Source organism: Rattus norvegicus, chromosome 19, assembly GCF_036323735.1.
Source record: "Rattus norvegicus strain BN/NHsdMcwi chromosome 19, GRCr8, whole genome shotgun sequence".
NCBI classification, from domain to species: Eukaryota; Metazoa; Chordata; class Mammalia; order Rodentia; family Muridae; genus Rattus; species Rattus norvegicus.
In genome coordinates this window covers 14,409,185-14,432,546 of record NC_086037.1, presented here as the reverse complement: position 1 = coordinate 14,432,546, position 23,362 = coordinate 14,409,185, and the positions used below count along the sequence as shown (strand labels likewise).

Below are 23,362 nucleotides of genomic sequence, written 5' to 3'. Positions count from 1 at the left end.
AGAGATCGCCTGAGGTTTCTGACAGAGAGATCCATGAAGAACAGGTATGAATCGCTCCAAATGCTCTTGTTTCATTCCTGGGTCTGCAAGGTCACCTTCATCTTATCCTATTAAGGTTTTGGGTTCTAGAAAGCTGTGTCTCCCTAACCACCCTGTGCTAAACCTCACCTCCCATATAGAGGAGATTTAGAATCTGACCCTGAGGAGCGAGATGGAAATTGGACTCATCTGCTTCCATTTATTGAAAAGCAGAACTTGTAGTCTGAATGAAGAATTCAGGGACAAAGTCAGGGAGAGTGAGTTCCCAGTGTGCATTTTCAAAGCCCTTGACATCTGGTGGCTTTGGAAGATTGTAATTGCAGTGAGTTTATGGTGAGTCTCTGTACGTGCTAGGCAGGGGACTGAGTGCTGGAAGACCCAGGCAGCAGCCTGAGGGGCCTGGTCCCAAACTGTTCAACTCAATGCTTGACTAGAAGTTGTCAGGCTCAGGCCTGTTTGTTATTGTCTGTGTGTCTGTGGGAGCCCCTCGGACACAGCAATGGTGCATGCATTTCTCCTGGTTCTCACAGTGCTCTCTGTTTCCATATTTGCTTTTCTCTTTCTCTGACTCTGTTTACATTTCTCTTTTTTTTGTGGGTGTGTCTCAGTCTGTGAGTCTGTGTGTGCATACATCCAAATGCATATGCGCAACTGTTATATTTTTATATTTCCCTCCACACCTGGAATCTAGGGGTCTATGTCTTGGACTGAGTATTTACCTGTAACACATTCATGGTGATGTGAATGCTTTGTTCTGGGAGCCCCACTGTCAACAGCACAGTTCTTTGCTTATGTGGACATGTTTGCCTGTATATTTGTATTCATTGTGCAGATTATAATTTTGGGTTGATATATGCTCTGTTATCGGGACAGGAGAAAAGAAATCACCGGTTTCTGGGTGTGTTGGGTGGGGGAGCATGGAGAGGTGTGGCCTAGGCTCTTGATAGCTCAACTGGCTTGAATGCAGATTTCCTCTTGATTGAACAAAGGGAGCCAGGGAAGCCTCCATCTGGATGCCGAGATTCTGGTGTCCTGGACGCAGAAAAATACGTTTCTGAAGCTGAAGAAGATCCAATATGTAGAATTCAGAAGGTGTCCTTCCAGGACTGGGGTAGTACAGGACCCACCCTGAGCTCATATATTCCTAAATGCTGATGTTCATTGTATTCTATCATTTGGGGCCAGGCCACACTTCAGGCCAAATCCATATTATGAAGACCTGGAGAGAATGGAGGAGGCAGTCATGTCAATTCTGCACAACTTAGAGATGGAGAACACTGAGATACATGAGAACAACCATAAGCTGAAGAAGGAGATTACCTTCTCTAGGTAAGTCCTGGTCAGAAAGGCTATCACCTGTGGAATGGCCATTTCTGACTTTCTTTGTTCTGGATTGGACGGTCTTCAGCTATGATTCTATCTCTTGTGCTGTTTACACATCAGTGTGCCAGGGTCATTAGGACTCAGTTTTCAGTTCCATAAAAGACTGTTACTCATCCCAGGATTGTCTAGGCATCTGCAGAAGGCTCTAGATAGAACAGCACTGATTGAAGTCAGCAGAAGGTTATTAGGCTGACCTGGGCCTCTGGGGTCATACCAGGTTTTACAACACTCAGTGAGTGCGTGGACCACATGGTTAGCATGACCTTCTCTTGGTTCTACTGACCTCCTTTGCAGGTGTTTGCCAACTACTAATTGATGTTGCCCCCATGCATTGGGCTTTCATGGATAGTTGAAGATCCATGTTCTTTTTGAGAGATGTGGACACTAATTGGTGCTCAGGCCAAACAAACAATTTATTCTTCCCCAAATTAACTCTTTGTGGTTTGTGCAGCAGCCTTATATGTATCGAGTTGTATTTTATTAACTCTTCATGGGTATCTGGGACCTGGTAGAGTTAGTGGGACTTGGGAGTAGGAATGGGAGAAAGGGGCAGCATGATCTTACTATGCAGACTGTATTTCCAGAAACCTGCTCAGCCAGCTCCTGATGGAGAGCACATGTAGGAAGAAGTTGGTCCCACTGAAGCAGGAGAGCAAGGAGGGACATCTTGAGTGTGCACTGAACCAGAAATATTTGGTTGACTTCAACAAGATAGATAAAGACCAGCAATGTCCAGATCCAGCATCATCTGGTAGGGACCAGCAGCTGTGTTAGCTTAACAATATCTGATAAAGTTTGCCAATTTGATACATCTTTGCTCTCTCCTACCACCTTTCTAATTTACACTCACAACCAGCCAACCACCTCATGTAATGGAATTGTTCATTGCTCTGCCTATGCACAAGTATTCTGGGAAGCCAACCACTTTTCAGAAACTGAATTATTTTGCAAGTATATTTTGCTGCTCTTTTTGAAGCTGCATTATAGAAATGGTGACAGATCAATAACATATCACATTATTGCACATGCACGTGATAGATTGGATGCTATGTAGAGTTTTGAACAAGTTCTTGGTTCTTGACAAATGACAAGTGGTCATGTGACTTCTTGTGTAGGAAGCACCTTTCCGGGATAAGAACCAAGTGCAAATGTCAAATTAGTACTTGTCATTGGCATTAACCTTGGTGACATATGGACATCTCCTTTCTTCCTGCAACCCAATGAGGTCCCTTCCATTGCCCTGTTCTTGGTTTGCACTGGTATAAGTCTGGGTCCCATATTGGCAGCCCACATTACTGTGAGGGTTGCTGGAGATTTTGCCCTGCCCACAGAGTTAGCAACAATGATATCAGTTAAAAGGTCCATGTTGACTGTCCAATAGAACTGAGGTGGTAGAAGGCAGTATTCTGACAGCTGGCTTGGGTTTCACCACCAAGTCAGTGTCTGAAAAACTGCCTTCCTCTCCCAAGTCTCAGAAAGTGCAAGAGAGCTGGAATTGGACACACCCCAGTAAGAGAGCTTCCTGAAGAATAAGTTGTTTTCTCAGGAGTCCCTGATGACAAACATCCTGAATGGTAACAACATTTTTTTTTGGGAGAGTATTCTTCCTCAGAGTTCCTTTATCATTTCTTAGAGACCCTAAATTTATATAACACTAAGCCAGCCTGACTGATTGAGGTCTTACTCACTTTCTTCTTCAGAAAACACCACTTGAGAGACAGCTTGGGGGACCGCCTTTCATTATGTGTGCTAGAGGAGAAACAGCAATACATCTGTGCTTCTACATGTTCGTTAAGAATATGCTGTTTAGAAATATTTTTGTCATGATTTTAATTGAAGTTTTCATTTTGTTGTTTCATATTTATATGTTCTTGTTACTATTTTTCACTTTCAAATATTTTTATATATTTTTATTCATTTTAAAATGAATGTTTTGTTGTAAAAATGTATTCGTTATGAATAAAAATTGAATTCTATCTCTTGACTCTTAAGACCATCATTCTTACTCAAGGGTTCTGTCCCCTCCTGTGGACTTAGAACTTACAGATAGAGATGTATCTCTGCATGTTCCATGGAGCCTGGGCTAATAAGTGAATTCAAAGTCACCAAGGGGTACCCAGTGTCACAGTGTCTTTTGTGTGGATAATGTGGCTGTTTCTCTGACACACACTTTGTGATGTAATCACTGACATGCTTTACCCAATTGTTAGGGTCCATGTGGTTCTTCTGAGAGAGCAGCAGATGCTCTACCCTGTGAGTCATCACCACAGCTCCTGCAGGTGGCTTTTGTTATTCCACATGAGGTGCTGTATTAGGTGGACAGGATCACCTCCAATTAAATAGAGAGATCTCAGGAGATGTATGTTCACAGGGAACTTACTGAGCTGTGCGTGCTCAACGTGTTAGGTTGTCAGGCATCCCTACAGGGCTCTGGTGTCCCCACTGCTCATTGAACATTGAGGATCATCCTCCAGTATCACTTAGTTTTCATATTAGAGCAGATCTTTCACCTGTTATCAATGATGGCCATATGTTTTATGCACATCTGATAAAATACTGCATAGAAACTAGCTTCCTGTAGGCCAGATTGGCTTAATCAGCTTTTTGATTGTTAGCAAGAACATTATCTTAATCTAAGCAGTTTAGGGAGGAACCTCAAGAGCATCCATAGTGAATGCAGCCTACAGCTGTGAACACAGGTTTCTTTTGGAGAGCAGGCCTGTGCAAGCCCAGAACTGAGGTGGGACAGTTCAAGCTACCCTTTTTCCATGGCCAATCTGGGATCATATTGAGAATGTATTTTTTCCAGGTGACTCATTTCCAATTTATGTAATTGAACTAACTTACTGAGAGTGGAGGTGACTCAGAGAGTTAAAGTACAGAAGGACCAATCCAGAATGTCCACAAAAGCTTGCTGTCACACCAGGGCTTTTAAAAGCTCATCAGGTATAGAGAAGCAATGTAGTATTTGGTTATTCTCATGCTTTGGTTAGTCATTCATTATAAGCTGACCATGACACAAAAAGAATCATCTGTGTCACAATAGAAGCTAGTTGTAACTCGATTCACCCCACACTATCACATCACTACCGTATTTGAGGTTCTCAGTTACTATCTAAGACCCTGGAAGAGGCCTGGGTCTTGCTACACAAACTCATGATTTATGTCTTCATGACACTGTGTGCTTTGTTCTGTTGATGCTACCATTGGCATACAACACCTTGGATACTTTGTGCTGACATCTGTGACATGAGACAATAGTTCATGTCATCCTAACCTGAATAAAATGTCCTTAGAGTACAGTGTGGTAGGAGGGGCCTTCTTTTCCTGTGAGATAGCAAAACAGGAAAGTCTTCAGTCAAGTCTGTCAGCCATTGTCCAGTGCCTGTCTTGAAATGTCCACCTTTGAAGCTGAGAGTCTTCATCGAGGCTGCTCTGTAATTCTGTAGAAGATTAATAGGTTCCAGCCCTAGGATTTAATTCAGTGTGACTGTACTTGCCGAACATGCTCAAAGCCCTGTGATCCACCATAGCCTGTGTGCTTTAGAGAAAGAAAATAAAGAACCACATTGCACTTGAAGTTTCTCCTCCAACAAAAGGAGAGCCTGCATAGGGCCTTTAAGTAACTCTAAGCCCCAGCTTCCCCACAACTCCCTCCATCAATTCCATTATTGGTGTGTTTTCATTACTGTTCACTTTCTTTTTTGTGTGCAAAGAATGTGCACCATGTCAGTAAAGTGTGTGTGTGTGTGTGTGTGTGTGTGTGTGTGTGTGTGTGTGTGTGTGTAGTCCCTAGTGAAAACTGTCGAGGTGCATGCGGTCTCATGTTACTACTGTCCCATGGCACCTTGCAGGGAACACTGAAATGGTGGCTACTTTAATTCAACCTAACCCGGGTGTGCATGGTTTTCAGTAAGATTTTGAGGTCATCACCACTACAGAGAGCAGAAACAGCTTCAGTAGTTACATGTTGCTGTTAACAAGATGAGGCCAAACCTCATCCCATAGAATGTCAGGTAGGATTTGATGGCAGGAAATTAATTCAGGGTTCAAATCAAATCAGTCAATTACAAATAAAGTGAAAAATACAAAGTGTCAAGAGAACCAAGTCCTGTGCGTTGGGTTTTTTGTTTGTTTTATTTATTTTTTGTTTCTTTTTTTGTATTTTTGTTGAGAAGATCCACCAGAGAGGCAACCCCTTCTTCAAACAAACTGCACACCAGAGACAATACCTAAATTGACACAATTAGAAATGAAAGGGAGAATCTAACATGAGGCAATGAACAAATTCAACAACCATTAGGTCTTACCTCAGAGGCCTTTACTCCAGAAAACTGAAAATCTATTTGATATTGGTATTTTCGAGACAGATAACAATTACCAACATAAACATAGATCTGGGAAGGTACATGGATAATTCTCAGAAGAAAATAGGTACTGTCAGTATAGTTTGCCCCGCCCAAAATTAAAAAGCAAAATTTCTGGGCCATATGGCTTTAACGCAGAATGCTATCAGACTTTTAATGAAGACCTAATAACAATAGTGCTTCAATTATTCCACTATATTGAACGAGATGGAACATTGTTAGACTCCTTCTCTGAGGCCATAATCAACCTGGTGTCTAAACCACACAAGGAGATCCCTACAGAGAGTGTAAGCCAGCCAGGGGGCCAGGTGAGTGCTCATGGTGGGAGGGACTAGCAGAGGTGCTGTGGCCTTGGTGTGCACAGGCTTAGGGCTGGGGCAGGGTGCCTGGTGAGTGTCTGTGGCCACTTGAGCTGGGTCCCAGTGGGCGCCCAGGGAGGTCACAGGCCAGTTGTGCATCTTCTACCTGTCTGGGGGGCTTCTGGCCCAGCCAAGCACAGCCTTCATCCTGGACAGCCACAAGGACAATGAAATCAGGAAATGGGGGGATCCCCTGAGCCTCTCTGGCTTCTTTGGCCCTGCACTGCAGTTGCAGTCAGAGGAAAAGCAGCTGTGAGTTCCCCAACTCTTCCCAACCACTCAGGTCTCCATGCCTTCCCACTCCAGAGAGGAGGAGGGCAGGGATCCCTCTGCTGCTGCCTGTTCCATGGACCCAAAGCCTAACTTTTGTCTGGAGGTCACTGCTTGCCCCTGACCCTGCCCCTGACCATGAACTTGCCCCTCCCCCTACTCCTGACCCTGCCTCTGCCCTAGGCACCTAGGGGAAATGAGGAGAGCCTGAGGGACAGACCCCAGGCCAGGACCCCCAGAGACTTGTGTCGCCCATTTCCTAGAAGTGTTATCCTCAATTCTCCACACTGGGTTTTGTTTGTAGGGAACTGGCAGGTGGAGGGCTTTGCTGAGCCTGGGATAGTGGTGGGACTTATGATTGAGGGAAGTCTTTCAGGGAGATGGAGGCCTTTCTCAAACTCTCTGACCATCAGGTACCCTCCCTGATTTGAGCGCCCTGGGGAAGTTGGGAAGCCACTTTTCCCTGTCCTGTGTGACTTTGCCTGAATGTGAGATCTTCTGCAGGAGATACTGTCACATGCTTCTTTAAAAGCACCTGTTCCTCAGATCTAGATCAGCTGCAAAAACAGGCTTCTTCAAGTCAGGTTGAATGCTACCCCTCCCAGCTCAGAGTTGATAAGATCCCCCAGCACAAGTGCTGGGTGGAGGAGTTAGAGTGCCCCTTCTGAGAAGTGACTTCCGAGATGAACAGACCAGAGAGAACAGAGTGCATCCCAGGAGAGAAGAAGCCAGGATGATTTAAAGTGGAGAAAACCCCCATGTCCGCCATCTAACAACGTTAGGGTTTGTGCAGATGTGGACTTCAGAATCTTGAGGTCAGATTTTTCTGATAACAGCTGCTAAGTGAAGGTGAAATCTACTGTGGGTGGGATTGTCCAGGTAGGGAGGGGATCTGACTCTGCAGGCCTGGCCAGCTTCTTCATTCTCCTGAAACTAAGTGATGGTCAGCTGTAAATCTGAAGTGAGAGTTGGTTTTTGTCAACTCAAATGGATGAGATTTCAAGTCTCACACATTATGTGAGACACACATTTACCCACGGGGGATTTGAACTTACTTCTGTAGAAGTGACTGGGAGCCAACAGAGGGAAAACATTCTTGCCTTTAGCATTCTGTCTGTATCAGAGACTACAGGGACTGGATTCCTGGACAGACATGTCCAAGCAGACACACCATGTAATGGCGGGAAACTGAGGTAAGAAATATCCTGGGGACAGTGATTTCAGATTGTTTGTGCCTTTACTCAGGAATCTCTGTTGCCATTAAGGCAAGCGGCCTTGGGCCTGCTTACTTGTCACTACTTCAGGGTGTCTCTGCTCTCACACCTGCATCAGGTCCTCCTCAGATGAAGGCCTCTCTTTAAAAAAAATAAAAAATAAAAAAGTATATAAAGCAATGTTTCTCAACCTCTGGGCCACAACCACTTACAAACATTGTATATCAGATACCTTGCATATTATGACTTGTAAGAGTAGCAATATTAGTTATGAAGTAGTAATGAAATAATTTCATGGTGGGAGTCATCACAGCATGAAGCGCTGTATTACAGGTTTGCAGCACTAGGAGTATTGAGAAGCACGGCCATAGAAGCTGACACATGGGAGCAGACCAGAGAATATCCCTCCATTCACAAAATAATTAAAACACTAAATGCACGGATCAAAGAAAGAACATTAAAAGGGGTAAGGTATAAATATCCAGTAACAAATGAATTCAGACGTATCTGAATTACACCAGACTTCTCAACAGAGACTCCAAAAACCAGGAAATATTGGGCAGATGTAATGCAGACCCAGGGTCCTATACCCAGCATAATTCTCAGTCATCATGAATGGAGAAACCAAGATATTTCATGAGAAATCCAAATTTAAACAATATTTTTCTCTAAACAGCATAACAGAGGATAATAGGAGGAAAAGTCCAAGACAATGAGCTAAACTATACCCCCAAAAAGCAAGAAATTAATCACCTCGAAATAATTTCAAAAAGAAAAAAAGACAAGCACACAAACATAATTTCACCCACAATCAGAAAAAGAAGAGAAAGCAGCAATCATTCGTCTTTAATATCTAACCAGACCCTCTGTCACCAATCCCCCAGCTACTAGGGACCACTTTTGCCAGCCAAAGATTATACAAGAATGGGTCTATGGTTCTAGGTCACTATGTAGAAGAGGATTGATTGACTTACCAGGCTTTAATGTGCTGGTAGGCCCTTGACTCTTGTGAAACCTGTTGCCTGAGAAATTGGGATCCTAGAGTTGTGAGGTGGGAATGGATATGCGTGGTTGGGGGAGCACTGTCATATAGGCAAAGCTGAGCAGAAATGAGAAGTGAGGCTTGATGAGGGGATATTGGAAAGAGGGCCACAGTTGAAATATAAGTAAATAAAATAACAAATTAATAAAATAGCCAAAAATAAAATAAATAGTAAAAAGGTAAAACAAAAATTAAACCAAAACAAAACAAAAGAATCCCCTGTAGTGTATTGGCCTAATTCTGCTTGTATTTTAATTCTAATTTGGAGAACTCAAGTCTGGCTGATCCCCAAAAAACTGACCCTGCTCCCAGTTAACTGTGATTATAAAGAAGCCAACAGCTGCACAGCAGAGAGATGGGGGAGGTGAGCTTTGAGGGCTTTGCTAGAGAGGATCATGAGGAGGGAAGAAGGAAGAAGAAGCTGCCATAGAATAAAGGAAGAACTTGTGTGATGGAGAGGAGAGAGGAAGAGGACAGCAGCCATGGTTAAGGGAGAGGAGAGCCTGGTCCTGAGGACTGTCCAAGGGGAACAAAGAGCAGCCCAGATGCTACACAGCCAGTAAGAGTTGAGCGTTATTGTTTGGAAAGTAGATCTGATACCATGGAGGGCAGGCAGCTGCCCAGCTACTGTGCTGACTAATGCATACTAAAAATAAATTTAACACAATATGAGTAACTAGTAAGACAGCTCTCTAGAGGATCCTAAAAGAAATACTTTAGTTTGAGGGAAGGATAAAATACCAGAGAACACAGGAGATAAATTAACAAAAGTAGGACAGTTAATCAAAGAAGGCTGTGAAAACCAGAAAAATTAACAAAATGACAAAATTTAATACACAGGTTTAGATAATAATTACATATCACTAAACTCTGTATCTAGGATGGTGGGGCATGAATTCTGCCATGGAGTGAACTCAGAAAGGTGGGGTTGGGAGAAAGATGTATGGTTAAATAGTCCACCAGGTTCACATTGTGTCAATGTGATTTAATCTAAGGACAAAGAAGTGGAGCATCTCTCACGGCTTTCTTCTAAACCCTTGAAAGGATCACTGGGGTGTGGCCTCAGTACTTCATACTTCTTGCTAGGTCAGCGAAACTCAGGGAAGCTTGAGATTGTCATAGCACAGTATTAGGCTAGATATACTGAGTAGATGATACTAAGTTGTTCAGATGGTGATACCCATTTGCATGTGTTCTTAATGTGGACCTAAGGAAAGAGAGATCAAGGTCATTAGAATTGAAAATCATTCCCAGTTCTTTTCTACCATGCCAGGCTGAAAGACAGGTAGGGAGAAAGTGGTAAATAATAAAGAATTAATAGATGATGCTTTGAATGAAGGGTTGGTTTTTGTGCTAGTTTTAGAGAGGGTCTCAACTATCACATGTTGCCCTCTCCCTGGCTGCCCGGTTCACTTTGAACTCAGATAAACCTGCTTCCACTTTCCAATAGATAGTCTTACAAGAGGGGCCTCGGAGATCTCTGAGGACAGCATTAGCCTTTGACAGTTGAGATGTGTAACCCACAACTATATAATTTTCGCCACGTTTTTCCATGTCCACCAGCTATTTCAGATTGTTGCTGTTTTATGCCTGACAATCAAGGACACAGAAAAATAAACTGATACAGAGCAAGGACATGGTGATCACATCCTTTCCTGTTTTCTATGTTCTAGATGAGTTTTGTTAAAATTCCAATATTGCAGAAAGCTTTATATAGGACCCAACATATTAAGGGTCACTATGCACTGTTCTATCTAAAATGGCCTAATCAGAACTGACTACCAGACAACACTTCCTGCGAACTTCCTATGAGAGGTTAAGTTTTTTGTGTTTTTCTCTTTTTCTTTTCTTCCTTTCTTTTTTTCTTCCTTCCTTCCTTTCTTTCTTTCTTTCTTTCTTTCTTTCTTTCTTTCTTTCTTTCTTTAGCTTTATAAGTTTAGAGGAATGTATTTTGGGCAGCCATTCTGCCCCTAATATCTTAGCTATGGATGTGATCAATCACTGTTAGTTTGTGCGTTCAATAAAATGTCCATTTTTGAATAAGGTAGATGCTTCTGTGTTTTGTGGGGTGACCCACGGTCAATGTCTAGTGAGTTGGGGCCCTGGGTATGGTCGCATACCACCAGGACACAGAGGGTGCAGAGCAAAGGCAGAAGAAACTGCATGCAGTTGCAAGCTTTATTAGTCCTTATAATGCTAGGAATATTCAGTAATACAATTTTCATTTTGTCAAGATACCATAAGATCATTATTCCCAGGATACCAGGAACAACTGAGGGAAGATTAAACAAAGAAATACGAATAAACAAAAGCTTCTTCTCAAAATATTCATATAACAAATCACCTCTCTTATTATAATCAAAATATACTCACCATTACCAAGAGAGCCTGAGAACCACTTCCACAGAAACAGGACACAGCAGAACATAGCTTAAGTCCAAGTGAGAGAAACATTTTACTCTCCAGGGCGGCATTTCAGCCCCTACTTGAATCTGTCACCAGTCCTTTCTTGACCCTGACTGGGAGCTGCATCTCTATGTCTTAACAATTCCTTCTTTTTTCTTTTGTTTTAAAAGAAACACTATCCATGACATAGCTACATGTCCTTGTAGGGGTTTAGTCATGTAAAAATAAAGCAACATAATACACAATGTACATAAGATTATAGCAAAACTAGCTCCTCCCAAGCTATGGAAAATCCTTTGAAGCCAAGCCTTGGGATCTAATCCTGTCAATGGATCAGCCAAGAATTTAGCTATTTCCATAGGGGTAGTATCTTCTAGCTGTTTACCAAAAGACATTCGAACATCATATTTCAAGGCATTAATTACTTTTGTAGCACTTTCATTACCTTCCAAATAGGCTTGAATTAACTTCCAATCATGTTCCGTATCATTATCCATATATTTATTAACACAAAAGTAGTAGGATTTCAATCATATCTTAAATCCTCATATTTTTCAATAAATAACATCTTTCGACCCAACCATTCTACTGTTTGTTTTGAAACATCTACTTGATGTTGAAGTCTAGTATCAATTTTAGGTTGCTCTATCCATAACTCATGTGAATCTTTATGCCAGTCTTCAACAAAATGCGTTGTCTCAATAGATGTTTTTAATGCTATGCTGGAAATGGCTGCCAAAGTAGCAACAGAAATAAGGCTTAAAATAGTAGCTACAAACTCCAATAATTCTTTTACTGTTCCTCAGCAGATTATTAAAAAATTCAATAATCATATAATTAAGAGGATCTTGAGACCAATGATGTCTCAAATTAACAGGCATCCATAGATATATTTTTGTTGCATATATTAATAGAATTTTGTTTCATGTTAAACTGAACAGATGAATTAATACATGAATACAAATGACAGTTAATATAAGGAAATCCATTATTAAAATTAAATCTACCTATTAAAAACAAATATGGCATAGGAATACAAGTAGTAACCTTTTCTTTCTTAAATGTTGTAAAATTATACTGAGAGGCAGATTGAGCAGTCCCAGAAAAGCTTCCATTAGCAAGCACACCTTCTTTTAATGCAGTGACAGTCTTCCACAAATGAACTTGAAACGCAGTAGGATCTTCCACAGAGGCCAGTCGGTTATCAGCAAGGCCTCCATCTCCACATTCCATCAGCAAGCATCAATTAAGGCGTTCATTCTCCTCTCAGTTCATCCTGGTAACATTTGACAAATCACAAGTGGTAACATTCCATTCTGAACATGTATTAATAATTGGCCATAAGGACCCCAATTTATTCATTTATCTTCAATAATTTTTCCAAAAATGCCAGGGCAGTATTTCCAATTGCATGGGAGATATTTTAAGCCTACATAAGTAAACCAAGCACAAGTAGGATATACTGGCTGGCTAACAAATGTAATGTTATTCCAATTTTGGTTATAGACCAAGCTGTCAATCCTGGAGCCTGTAACAATTATTCCTGGTAATCGCCAATTTTAATAACCCATTTGTAGGCCTGGTCTCTTTCCTAAACACAAAGGCATCTTTAATCCAGCATAAGGAAAATTATACAAAGCTCCATCACGTCTATTCAAAAGGTCAAATTATTCCAAAGAGATGATAAAATGCTTGGGGTGGTGTATAAAACCACATCTGTTTCCCCCCAAGTAGCAGGTTCAAATAAAGGTGGACAAGGAATATAAGCCTGATAACTCGCATTGGCCGCAACAGAAGAAACCGTGAGTAAAGCACACACTGCTAACAATACGTGCTCAGCAGTAAAGGACTTTCCTGTAGGAGACAACATAGTTTTCCTTTCAGGGCTTAATCGCTTCACCTAGGTAATGGGGTTGTCACTGCATCGATCCTTCTCCGTTGTCGTTTGTCGACTCTAAGAGAAGCCAGGGCCTCAGTAATGGAGGACACCTCCTTCATCTCAGGAGAACATCCATCAGGAGAGGATGTAGCTGGTTTAACTGGCTTCTTCTGAGGGTAGGGAGCAGTTCTTATCATTCTGTGCTTGGATCCGTCTCCTGGGTAACCAGAATTGTCCCCCATCCTGTAAGGAGACAAAACCCTCTCCCCTACATACAGTAATGTCCCTTCCTGTCATTCAGCATCTCGGGTAATTTTTATCCATATTGTCTGTTCCATGCCTTCAGGAGAAGTCCAATAAAGAGTCTATCTGCTCTTCATATAACTTCACCTTGTGGTAAATTAAGAATATTAATAAAAATAATGCTTATGCCAATATTACTCTGGGACTGGTATGCCAACTCCATTCAGGCTGTGTAAGGTCATCTCTTTTCCTCCTTTTTAATTTTATAATTTGTCATTTCAGGGTATGGTGAACTCTTTCAAGAAAAGCTTGTCCTTGTGGATGGTATTCTATACCAGTAATATGTACAATATGATATCATTGACAAAATGGTTTTTTTTTTTTTTTTGCTCTGATTGGTATTTTATTTCTCCTTTACAAGTTCCACATAATAGACAAAGGCTTTTTGATAACATTGTTATATTTGCTGAAAATGATCATATAATCATTTTAAACAGCACAAATGTGCACATACAGGACTGAGGTTTCTGCAGCCTGTAAACACCTCTGTGGCTTTAACAAGGAAAAAAACCAATATACTGACAATTCAACTGTAACTCTTAGAAAAACACCGCTTTCCTTACCAAGCACGAGTGTCCTGTACAGGGACCTATCATCCCAGATGGCAATGAGTTCAAGCCTAGGGCAGCCAGGAGCAGCTCCCCACACCAGCTCAGAAGACCCTCCCCACCCAGCACTTCTTCCAAGTGATCCTTAACCTCATCACAGGTGACAGCAGTCGCCCCAAGAGAGGACAGAGCAGCAGACACAGTGGTGGTGGTTCCCGAGTGTTGTGTGCGGCATTTCACATCCAGCGTCTCAGGAACGTGTCCATGCAAGCATGCGTACCATTCTTTAGACTGCTCCCCTCATTTCTCGAGTGAGGGGACCAGGCCTTCCTAATTCACTTTAGGTGCCTGGAATAACAAAGTATTTCACCAGAAGGGGTGTAAGCAGTGCTATCTGATAAGAATACGAAGAAGGAAAAAGCAGATATCTTAAAGAAAACGTGTGTTCTACTCACACTAAAATATAAGACCAATGCACAATATACTGCAAAACTGTAACACAATACGGCCAAACATAATGTTCAAATATTGAACTGTTCAAGCATGTGAAGATCATCTTCTGAAAGACAAACTGGGTTCTTATTTTGTAGCTACCTTTGTGTAACTTCAACTGCTGTCCCTCAACAAGGTCTGACACTGTCTTGGTACTTGTTAGGAAGTTCGATGAGACAATGTAAGCTCAACAGTCAACTCCCGGGATCTCCCAGCGCTCATTTTCAGCATTGGTCCGAGGACTGGGCATCATCTTCATCCCTCACTTCTCGGTATCTCCCTGAAGACTCCCCTTCTGGATTGTAGCTCTGCATTGTAATATTCAGTCTCTCGGCTAGTCTCTGTGCTGCGAGCTTTGCCCGCATCTCCTCATAATTCTGCTTCTGCTCTTTCTGCAGAGCCAGTGACTCTTCTATGGAGAGCAGCTGTGCAGGCAGGGGGTGGAGCAGAAGAAGGCGAGCTGCTGTGACATCATCAAGATGCTGCCTAGCCCTGCATCACTGCTCTTCTGAGGATGCAGGAGACTGAGCCCTCTGACAATGACTTGGTGAGTCACTCTGTTGTGTGGGTAACACATTGGTCTTAAACTTATGAGGAGGGGGCACTGGGTTTCTAGCTCGCATTTCTAGCACTGTCATGTAATGAGCCTTCTTAGGAGTCTCACTCTGCAGTTCTGGAAAGTTCTCAGTGCTGGTGTTTTCTTCTGAGGGTTCAGTCTGGTCTGCAGTTTTGATCTTTTGCAATTTAGTGATAAACAGACCATCGACACTGCTGGAAACCTCTTCCGCTTGTCTTGAATGCTGGGGGAGATGTTCATTAACTTCAGATGGGGGAGCCTGGGCTGTGATGCGGACAGACGGGCTGGTATTCACTGTGCAGCCAGTCTCCAAAGTCTCTTCATTGCCTTTGTGAGTGAGCTGTGTAGGTCCCTGTGTTTCTGAGGTTGTTTTAGATGATTCAATGTCTACTGACGAACATTCAGGAACTAATGATGAAGTATCAAGCATCAGGTCAGAATTCTGGGCCTTGTCTATGTCGGTATCAACTCTTGTGGTTGCTTTATGCCTTAGCTTACAGTCAACACTAACAGGATGAAGTAGTTCAGTTCTCCCTCTGACCTCTTCACTTTCTGAAATGGCAGCTTTCAGTTTGGCAGTGGTGTCTGAGATCTTTTTACCTTTGTCGGGCAATTTGCAAATGAATTTTTCTTTGCGCAAAAGTCTCTCCTGGCGCCTCAACCTCTCCCGCAGCTCCGCCAAACTCTGCCGCCCCACGTCCTCAGGAACTGGGGGCTCGAAGCCTCAGGGCAGGGAGCACATTGTGCATGGGCTGAGGCTGGCCCCGCAGGCAGGGTTCCCCAGCAGGGCCCATGGTGGTCGCAGGCTCCGTGGAGGCAGCAACTCTGGAGCACGTGCAGGAGTCGCCATTTTCCTGGAAGAGCCGACAAAATTGTTTAAATTGATAAGAAATATATGTTGGTCCATAATCAGTTTTAATTTTAGAAGGCGGTCCCATAACAGCAGAAGTTTCCAATAGATGCTGTATAACATGAGCAGTGCGTACTCTTGGCAATGGTGTAGCCCATACAAATTTTGAAAAATTATCTATGCTTACATGTATATATGAAAGGCGACCAAACTCAGAAATATGGGTTCCATCCATCTGCCACGATGTATTAGGTTGCATTCTTCTGGGATTAATTTCAGATGGAATACATTTTATAAGTGAAGGCTCACAAATACCACAATTAGAAATAATTTGTTTGGCTTCAGAATAGGGAATCTTACATTTAATATGCAAATATCCTGTATTGGCATGATTATGACTGTTTTCTTCTGGGGTAGCAAATGCCACTAATTGATCTACCATATGATTGCCATGTGTTAAAGATGCTGGCAATCTTGAATGTAATCTAATATGTGTAATAAATATTCTAGAGTTTCAGAATAACAATAGTCCTTTAATATGTGAGAATAACATTTAATATAGGCTTAGATGTAGAAACAACAGCAGTTACAATATTCTGTACTACTCCTACAACATAAGCTGACTCGGCCTTAATATTTTTACATCATGAGTAAAATCCAGCAATACATTATTTACTGCTAATACTTCATTTTGTTGTACTGACCCAAAAGAAGATACTTGTCCCCAAATTTACCTTTGGTCCTATAAGCCATCTGTCTTAGTTCTTTGGTCTTACAGCCATCTGTAAACACAGTAACGGCAGATGGTAAGGGATCAACAGAAATTAGTGTATTTATCACAATTTTTTTTGTTTTCTTAAGCAATCCCAGAATTTACTATGGGGAAAATGAAATTCAGTATTTCTAGTGTAAGAAATCATGGCTAATTGAGAAACTTCAGACGTCTGCATTAAATAATCCACTTTATATTTGCTTAATGAGAAAACAAAAGCAGCACAATCATATCCCCACAGTGTAACAGGTCGTTGTATGCCTTGCTGAATAATTAAAGAAATTTGTTCCTCATATGTTGTTAATGTTTTGTTAAAGTTAAATTTAATATATATCCATTCTAAAGGCAACTCATCTTGAGCTAAACTGCCTATAGGATATTCAAGAGTATTTCAATGTATAATTTAATAACTCTATCTGGATCAATACGTGCCAAAAATGCATCTTTCCATTTTCACAAAAGATATCCTCTTCCATGCCTTCATATAAGCATTAATATCCCCAGTTTCCTTTCTAGGTAATAATGCTCTCCTGTACTCTTCATTAGCATTTTCAAAAGCAAGCATTTTCAGCAGTTGTCCTCTAGCTTCCTCTCCTACCACTGTTCTTTCCATTGTTAATTTTAGTATACATAAAGACTTAATATATGGTTCATAGAAAGTTACTGCCTTTTTCAACCAAGCACTATCATCCTTTATAATAAGTTGGTTGGCCCACACCTTGAACCGATGATAGACATTGTCCCAGGATAAACATTCTTTATCAACAGGTCTCAGGGTAGAACTGGATATGTGACCCTGTGCTATAGCACTGTCCAGAGTGGTAAATGCAGCTTCTGAAGAGGAATGCAGGCCTGGCCTCTAGTCCTCCACCTTCCAGGCCTGTCTGGAGAGCCTGATGCCCTGGCAAAAGAGACTCCTCCTCTCCAGAGAAGCACTGCAGTCAAATGACATCTCAGTGATGAAAACTATCAGTCCCCAAAGGCATGCCACTGAGCAGAGATAGCCTCAGTCATGCACCTCTGCACATCCCCAGGTCCTCCTGTCAATAACTCAATCCTTTCATGAACTAGATGGCAATACTTGAGGCAGGATGATCAGTAGTTTACTGGCCAATCTGGGCTCTATGAGACGCTCTCCCTGAAATCAGAGCCAGCAGGAAATTCAGTATGAAAGCTCTTTGTAGCCAAGCTCAACAACCCGGTTCAGAGCCTGGGACCCCACACAGTAGGATAAAGTGACTCCCATGGCTTTTCCTCCACCTTCAACACTCATGCTTTGGAATGCATACCCCTACAAGGAGATCAATACACATGGAATAAAAATTAAACATAAAAATTAATGAAGACAATGCAGACAATGTTTTAAAGGATCCTGGGAGTCCTCACTCTGCACTTCCCTTTCCTTTGCCTTGGGAACAGCACCTGCACCAGAGACTGGAGACTTCCTGCAAGAGAGAGAGGAGAGATGCACTGTTCATTCAGCTGGAGAGCTGTGCAAAGACCAGAGCCACCCGCCTTTTCCTGACAGTGGGAGCGGGGCCCAAGTGTGGGCTGCTCCTACGAGAAGCACCACAAGAAGAGAACCACCTTCCTCAAACCTTCATGGAAGTCAGAGCACTGGCTATGGACTTCCCTCAATCCTCAGAGGACTCTCTTTCAGCGATGGCTCAGAGCCTCTTAGGACAGAGAGGGACCAGAGCTTCCCCCCAAAGCAAGACCCCTTTCTTATTTGACAGGTAGAGGGCTTAGGGATGGGACAGAGGATGTGACAAGGTTACATGTAGCACAGGGGCTAGGTTAATAAAGAAATCAAAGAGGAAAGAAACCTGGAAGATTCCTCATCTGTTCTTTTTTGCTCTATTCGTAGGGATGAGGTGGCATTGTCGGGTAGAGGACTAGGACACAGCACAGCCTTCTCTGCTCATGATGAGCTTTCTAGGCTGCCTGTTCACTGTGACCAGCAACTTTTCAACTGAGCCACTCTACTACCAAGGCTGACACAACTGGTGGACCATGTAGCAATAGGACTGTACTGACTTAGGGACATCTGGAATCACACAATGATCATGTGTCACAGAAGAGTTTCTTTTTTTAGAAAAGGATTAAAACAAAAACTATTTATTTTGTCCATATGAGTGAGTACACTGTCCCTGTTTTCAGACACAACAGTAGAGGGTAGTAGATGAGATTAGAAATGGTTATAAGACACAGTGTGGTTCCTGGGAATTGAACTCAGATCCCCTGGAAGAGCAGTCAGTGGTCTTAACCACTGAGCCTTCCCTCCACCCCAGTGTATTGTATTTTCAATATTGTTTGTTTTTATTTCTTTCTCACCTATGTCTGTATGGCGTTTCTGTGAGTACAGGTACTCATGTGCTTGTGTAAAGGTCAGGGACAACCTGAGCACAGGTCCTCACCTTCTACCTCTCATCCATGGCTGTTTATGCTAGGCTAGCCCTTCCCCCTAATCCTAGAGACTGTCCACTTTAGGCTCCTATCTCCCTGTGGGAAGGGCTGGATGACAGACACTACTGCATCCAGGTTTATGTGGCTTCTAGGGACCTAAACTGTTGTTGGGCTTGTTCAGATGAAAATAAACACCATTTCACAGCCCAGGCTGGGCCAGGCAGCGCACGGGTCTTTGCTGCTCTTGCAGAAGACTTGAGTTCAGTCTCCAGCACCAGGGTCAGGTGGCTCACAACCACCTGAGACTCCAGGTCCAGGGACTTCCAAGCTCTTCTGGTTAAACCTACATGGCAAAAGCAGGGCTGGGAGCTGGAGGCTTCTGGTGTTGGCTTCTCCCTGCAGTAGGGGGCAAATCATGGGCATATGAGGTAACATGGAACCCTGTCATTCTACAAAGTGCAGAAGCTCCTGATGTCCCTCATGGTGCCCCTGACACTGCCCACCACTAATTTAGGCTTCAGTAACATGGACTTGTCCTGACCTGTGTGCACTCTGCATCCACACTCTCTACCCCCTGCTTTTTGGGGTTGGAAGTCTCAGGTGTAGGAGGCGCCTACCATAGGCCTCTTCTCTCAGCATTTCAGCATTTTACATTTTATGTAGTTTGTGGTGTTCCTGTGCCATGATATGCACACGGAGAGCAGAGGACACAATGTGGACTCAGTTCTCTGTTTTCACCCATGATCAAACTGAGGCCATGAGGCTGGGTGGCAGAGCCTTTACCTGCTGATCTGTACCCACTTGACCTTCACCAGGCATCCTTTGCTGTACACAGATATATCAGCCTGTGACCCTCATCCTCCAGACTCTTATGAAGCAAACCCCATAGGTGTGGAGCTCTCATGTTAGCCAGGGCTAAAGGGGAAGGCAGCAAGCCCTTCAGGAACTTTAGAAAAATGTCTATACTGGGACTAAACTTGTGCTGCCATGTAGGGCTACATTTTTCCTTTAAAAAGGGGGATTTGTGGTGGTGGTGGTGGTGGCACAGGCCTTTGATCCTAACACTTGGGAGGCAGAGGCAGACAGATCTCTGTGAATTCTAGGCCAGCTCCCTCTATAGAGCTAGTTCCAGGTCAGCTACACAAAAGAAACCCTGTTTCCAAGAGTAAAACAGAGAAAGAGAAAGAAAGAAAGAAAGAAAGAAAGAAAGAAAGAAAGAAAGAAAGAAAGAAAGAAAGAAAGGATTTATATTTTTTCTACAATGAGATGCCTGCCTGTCTGTGCCTGAACCATCATGTTAACTATAACTCTTGTCACACCTGCATTTATTCAAATACTGAAGGCCAAATGGTTAAATCTTAATGACAATACAATGGGGGGGGTGCTGAAGAGATGGTTGGTTTAGTGGCTAAGAGCAGAAGACCAGGGTTCAGTTCCCAGTGCCCACATGGTGGCTCCTATTAGCCTGTAATTGCAGTTCAATGGAATCGTTCTGGACTTCATGGGCACCAGACATACCACATAGTGCACAAGCATTTATTAGGTGAAACACTCAGGCCCATAAAAATAAGTAAATAAAATATATGGTTAACAGACACTGTGATTCAGGAAGTTCTTAGTGACTTTGGTTATCATTTCTCTCTCCTGGAGACCTGTCTTCCTCATGCTCAGCCTCCCTGGCTTCTAGGACATTTCCTAGCTCTGTGGAGCATGAAGTACTCAATACCATAAGCCAAGCATTGCAAAGCCATCTGCACCTTCACTGCTACACCTTCTCCATGCTGTGTCTAAAGGGAGAGACTTAAAATCCCACAGATGCAAGGCCAAACCTGTTGGGCTATGTGAGCCCAGCCACCCAATAGTCAGATCTACTCCTGTCCTTGGCTATGGCATGAGGCTCTTAAGACAAATTAATCTGAAGGATCTCAACAGCTATGCTGTTAGACCTCTCATTGCTCTGCCCAACCTACAAGCTCCTTTACTGGCTCAAATTCACACCCGAACTCCTCTCCTGCCTCAGCCACCATCAGCTCTTCTATTCCTCTCCATCTGTGCTCTGAATAATCCACACTAAGGTGGACGTTAACCTCTTGTGGACCTCCAGGCGTATGCTTGTGATTACTCTTCATTGGCTGTTTTGTATGGGTAGGCAGGTTCTTCTAGTCTCATGCAGAACACTGCTCACACATTTTGGATCTTACAACATCCTCTTGATTGAGAATCCTGACTAATGACTAACTGAGACTCCCATGCCTGAAGTCACCCTCTGTCTCCAGTCCAAGATGAGAATCCCCACCCTAACCCCATGGTGTCCAGTTTCATCTCAGAAGCTAGACTCTGCACTGCCCATTACCTTTTGGTTCTCTGCCTCTAATTCTGTTAAATCGTTCCTCTCTTCTTTAAAACAAATTCATTTTCTTGTTTATTTTTTGAGACAGGGTTTCTCTGTTTGGCCCTGGCTATTCTGACAGACTCTCAGTAGATCAGACTTGTCAGGAAACCAGATATCTGCCTGCCTCGGCCTCTTAAGCACTGGGATTACTGGATTGTGCCAGCATGTTTAATTAAAAATTAATTAGTGGCAGTGCATGTTGGCACATGCCTTTAATTCCATCCGTTGGGAGGTAGAGGCATTGTGAGTTCCAGGACAGCCAGGGCTATAAATTAACACCTTGTCTCAAAGAAAACAAGCCAAAAATGAGACAAAAATGTTGCAATATGGTCTTAGGTATGTAACTGAGTCTGTTCTTGAACTCTGAATCCTCCCACTTTCACTCAGGTGCTAATCAGCAGGCTTCTGTCTTGACTTTCACTGCGCACTCAGGGCTGCCAGGACTGTTACCTCTCCCAGTGTAACTCCTGACTCTCTCATCAGCATCATCACAAAACTCCTGCTAAGAATTAAGGAAACCTGAATTCTAAGGAACAGTCAGAGCTCCAGTATTTCCAAAGCTCACTCTAATAGAGATGGATCCTATGCTGCAGTAAAATGGTCACAGCTGGAGGTCTTAATTCCAGGACTTGGGACAGAGGGGTTGGAGGATCTTGAATTCAAGGTTATTTTTATGTTATATTGTTGCCTAAAGCGAGTTGGGCTGCTACAAGATACCCTGTCTCAAAACTATACCAAACACACCTAAAATGAAACAGAGGAGTTTGAGTGGGTACAGATGGGAAAGCTCGGCACTTTATGGCTAAGCCACCTACTGCCAGCACCAAAGTCCATGCACAGCCCCAATTCTGAGCTGTGTCTGTGACCCCACTTAGGAGCACGAACCAAAGTAGCTCAGATCCAGGGCTTTTGGTCTAAGAGGAATTCAGGCAGTCACACTTTGGATGCCAGTTCTCCAGCCCAGGATCTGGTCTTAGTCATGGCTTGGCATCCCTAAATTCCTCCCACCTGTGCTCTAAACTCACCCTGTGCCCCGTTCTGATGAATCTGCCATTCTCCATGGGAGTAGCGTCAAGAAGTCCCTCACATCTGAAGCACTACTCTGAGTGCACTAAATACTGCAGGGGAGGGGTGTGGTCAGCAGAGCACCCACCCCTTTCAGCTGTAGAACATTTAGCTCTAGAGTGAGCACTGCTGTGCATTGTTGAACTTAAGCAGTATCCCAGGCTTGGCCTGGGAAGAGCCTTTGACACCCACACTTCCTGGGGTGACATTGTCTCCTGAGGATAGAGTCAGGTCAGGAGGAGCAACTGATGTTCACGAGAGACAAACTTTCTTCACCACTCGCCCATGCTGGCCCTAGGATCTGGGATTTTTGGGTGACATGAGTGCTGAGCCCCCCAGGTAGATGGGTTTTCAGGGGTCAGGTGGTTATTGTCACCAAAGGTATCCACAAGGATAAGTCATACTGTACTAATTCCCATATTAGATCCCTTCTCACGGGTCACAGAGGCCGTGCTGGGTCCTAAATGTGGACCCAGGTTCCTGCGCACTTTTGAGGAGACTGGTCAGGGCTCAGGCTTCAGGCCATTTTGTTTGAATTATTTTGGGGGATTTTATTTTTACTGTTGGGGACAAACCTAGGGCTGCCATGTGCTGGGAAAAGGCTTTGCCACAGCTGTAGATCATCCCTAATTATAAACTCCTAAATTCTCCCAATCCTGGAACTTTCTAGGTCCCTCACATGATGCAACCTTTGGGGGATTCCTCACATAGAAACATGGGGTGGATTGCATCCCAAAGAGAGACAGTGGGAAATGTTCCCCAGTGTCTGCCAGTGGCTGTGGTGATGAGAGTGCTGACCAGTGGATGGCAGGGCCCATGTGAAAGCCTTTTGGTTTCCACTTGAGTGGAATCTTCACCATGCCTTTTTTTTTTTTTTCTTGAAACACAGGTTGCCCTGAAACTTACAGTCTTCCATCATCCTTACTCAGTTTCCCATGACTGGGATCACTGTCTTAAATTACTATGCCCATCTTTCTTTTTTTTGTATTCATAAATCT

The 23,362-nt window shown here is 43.2% G+C and overlaps 1 pseudogene; it reads right to left on the bottom strand.

The window, feature by feature from the left end:
• Positions 1-14,416: 14,416 nt before the first annotated feature.
• LOC134483123 (DNA-directed RNA polymerase II subunit GRINL1A-like) lies at positions 14,417-15,621 on the bottom strand (annotated as a pseudogene).
• Positions 15,622-23,362: the final 7,741 nt, after the last annotated feature.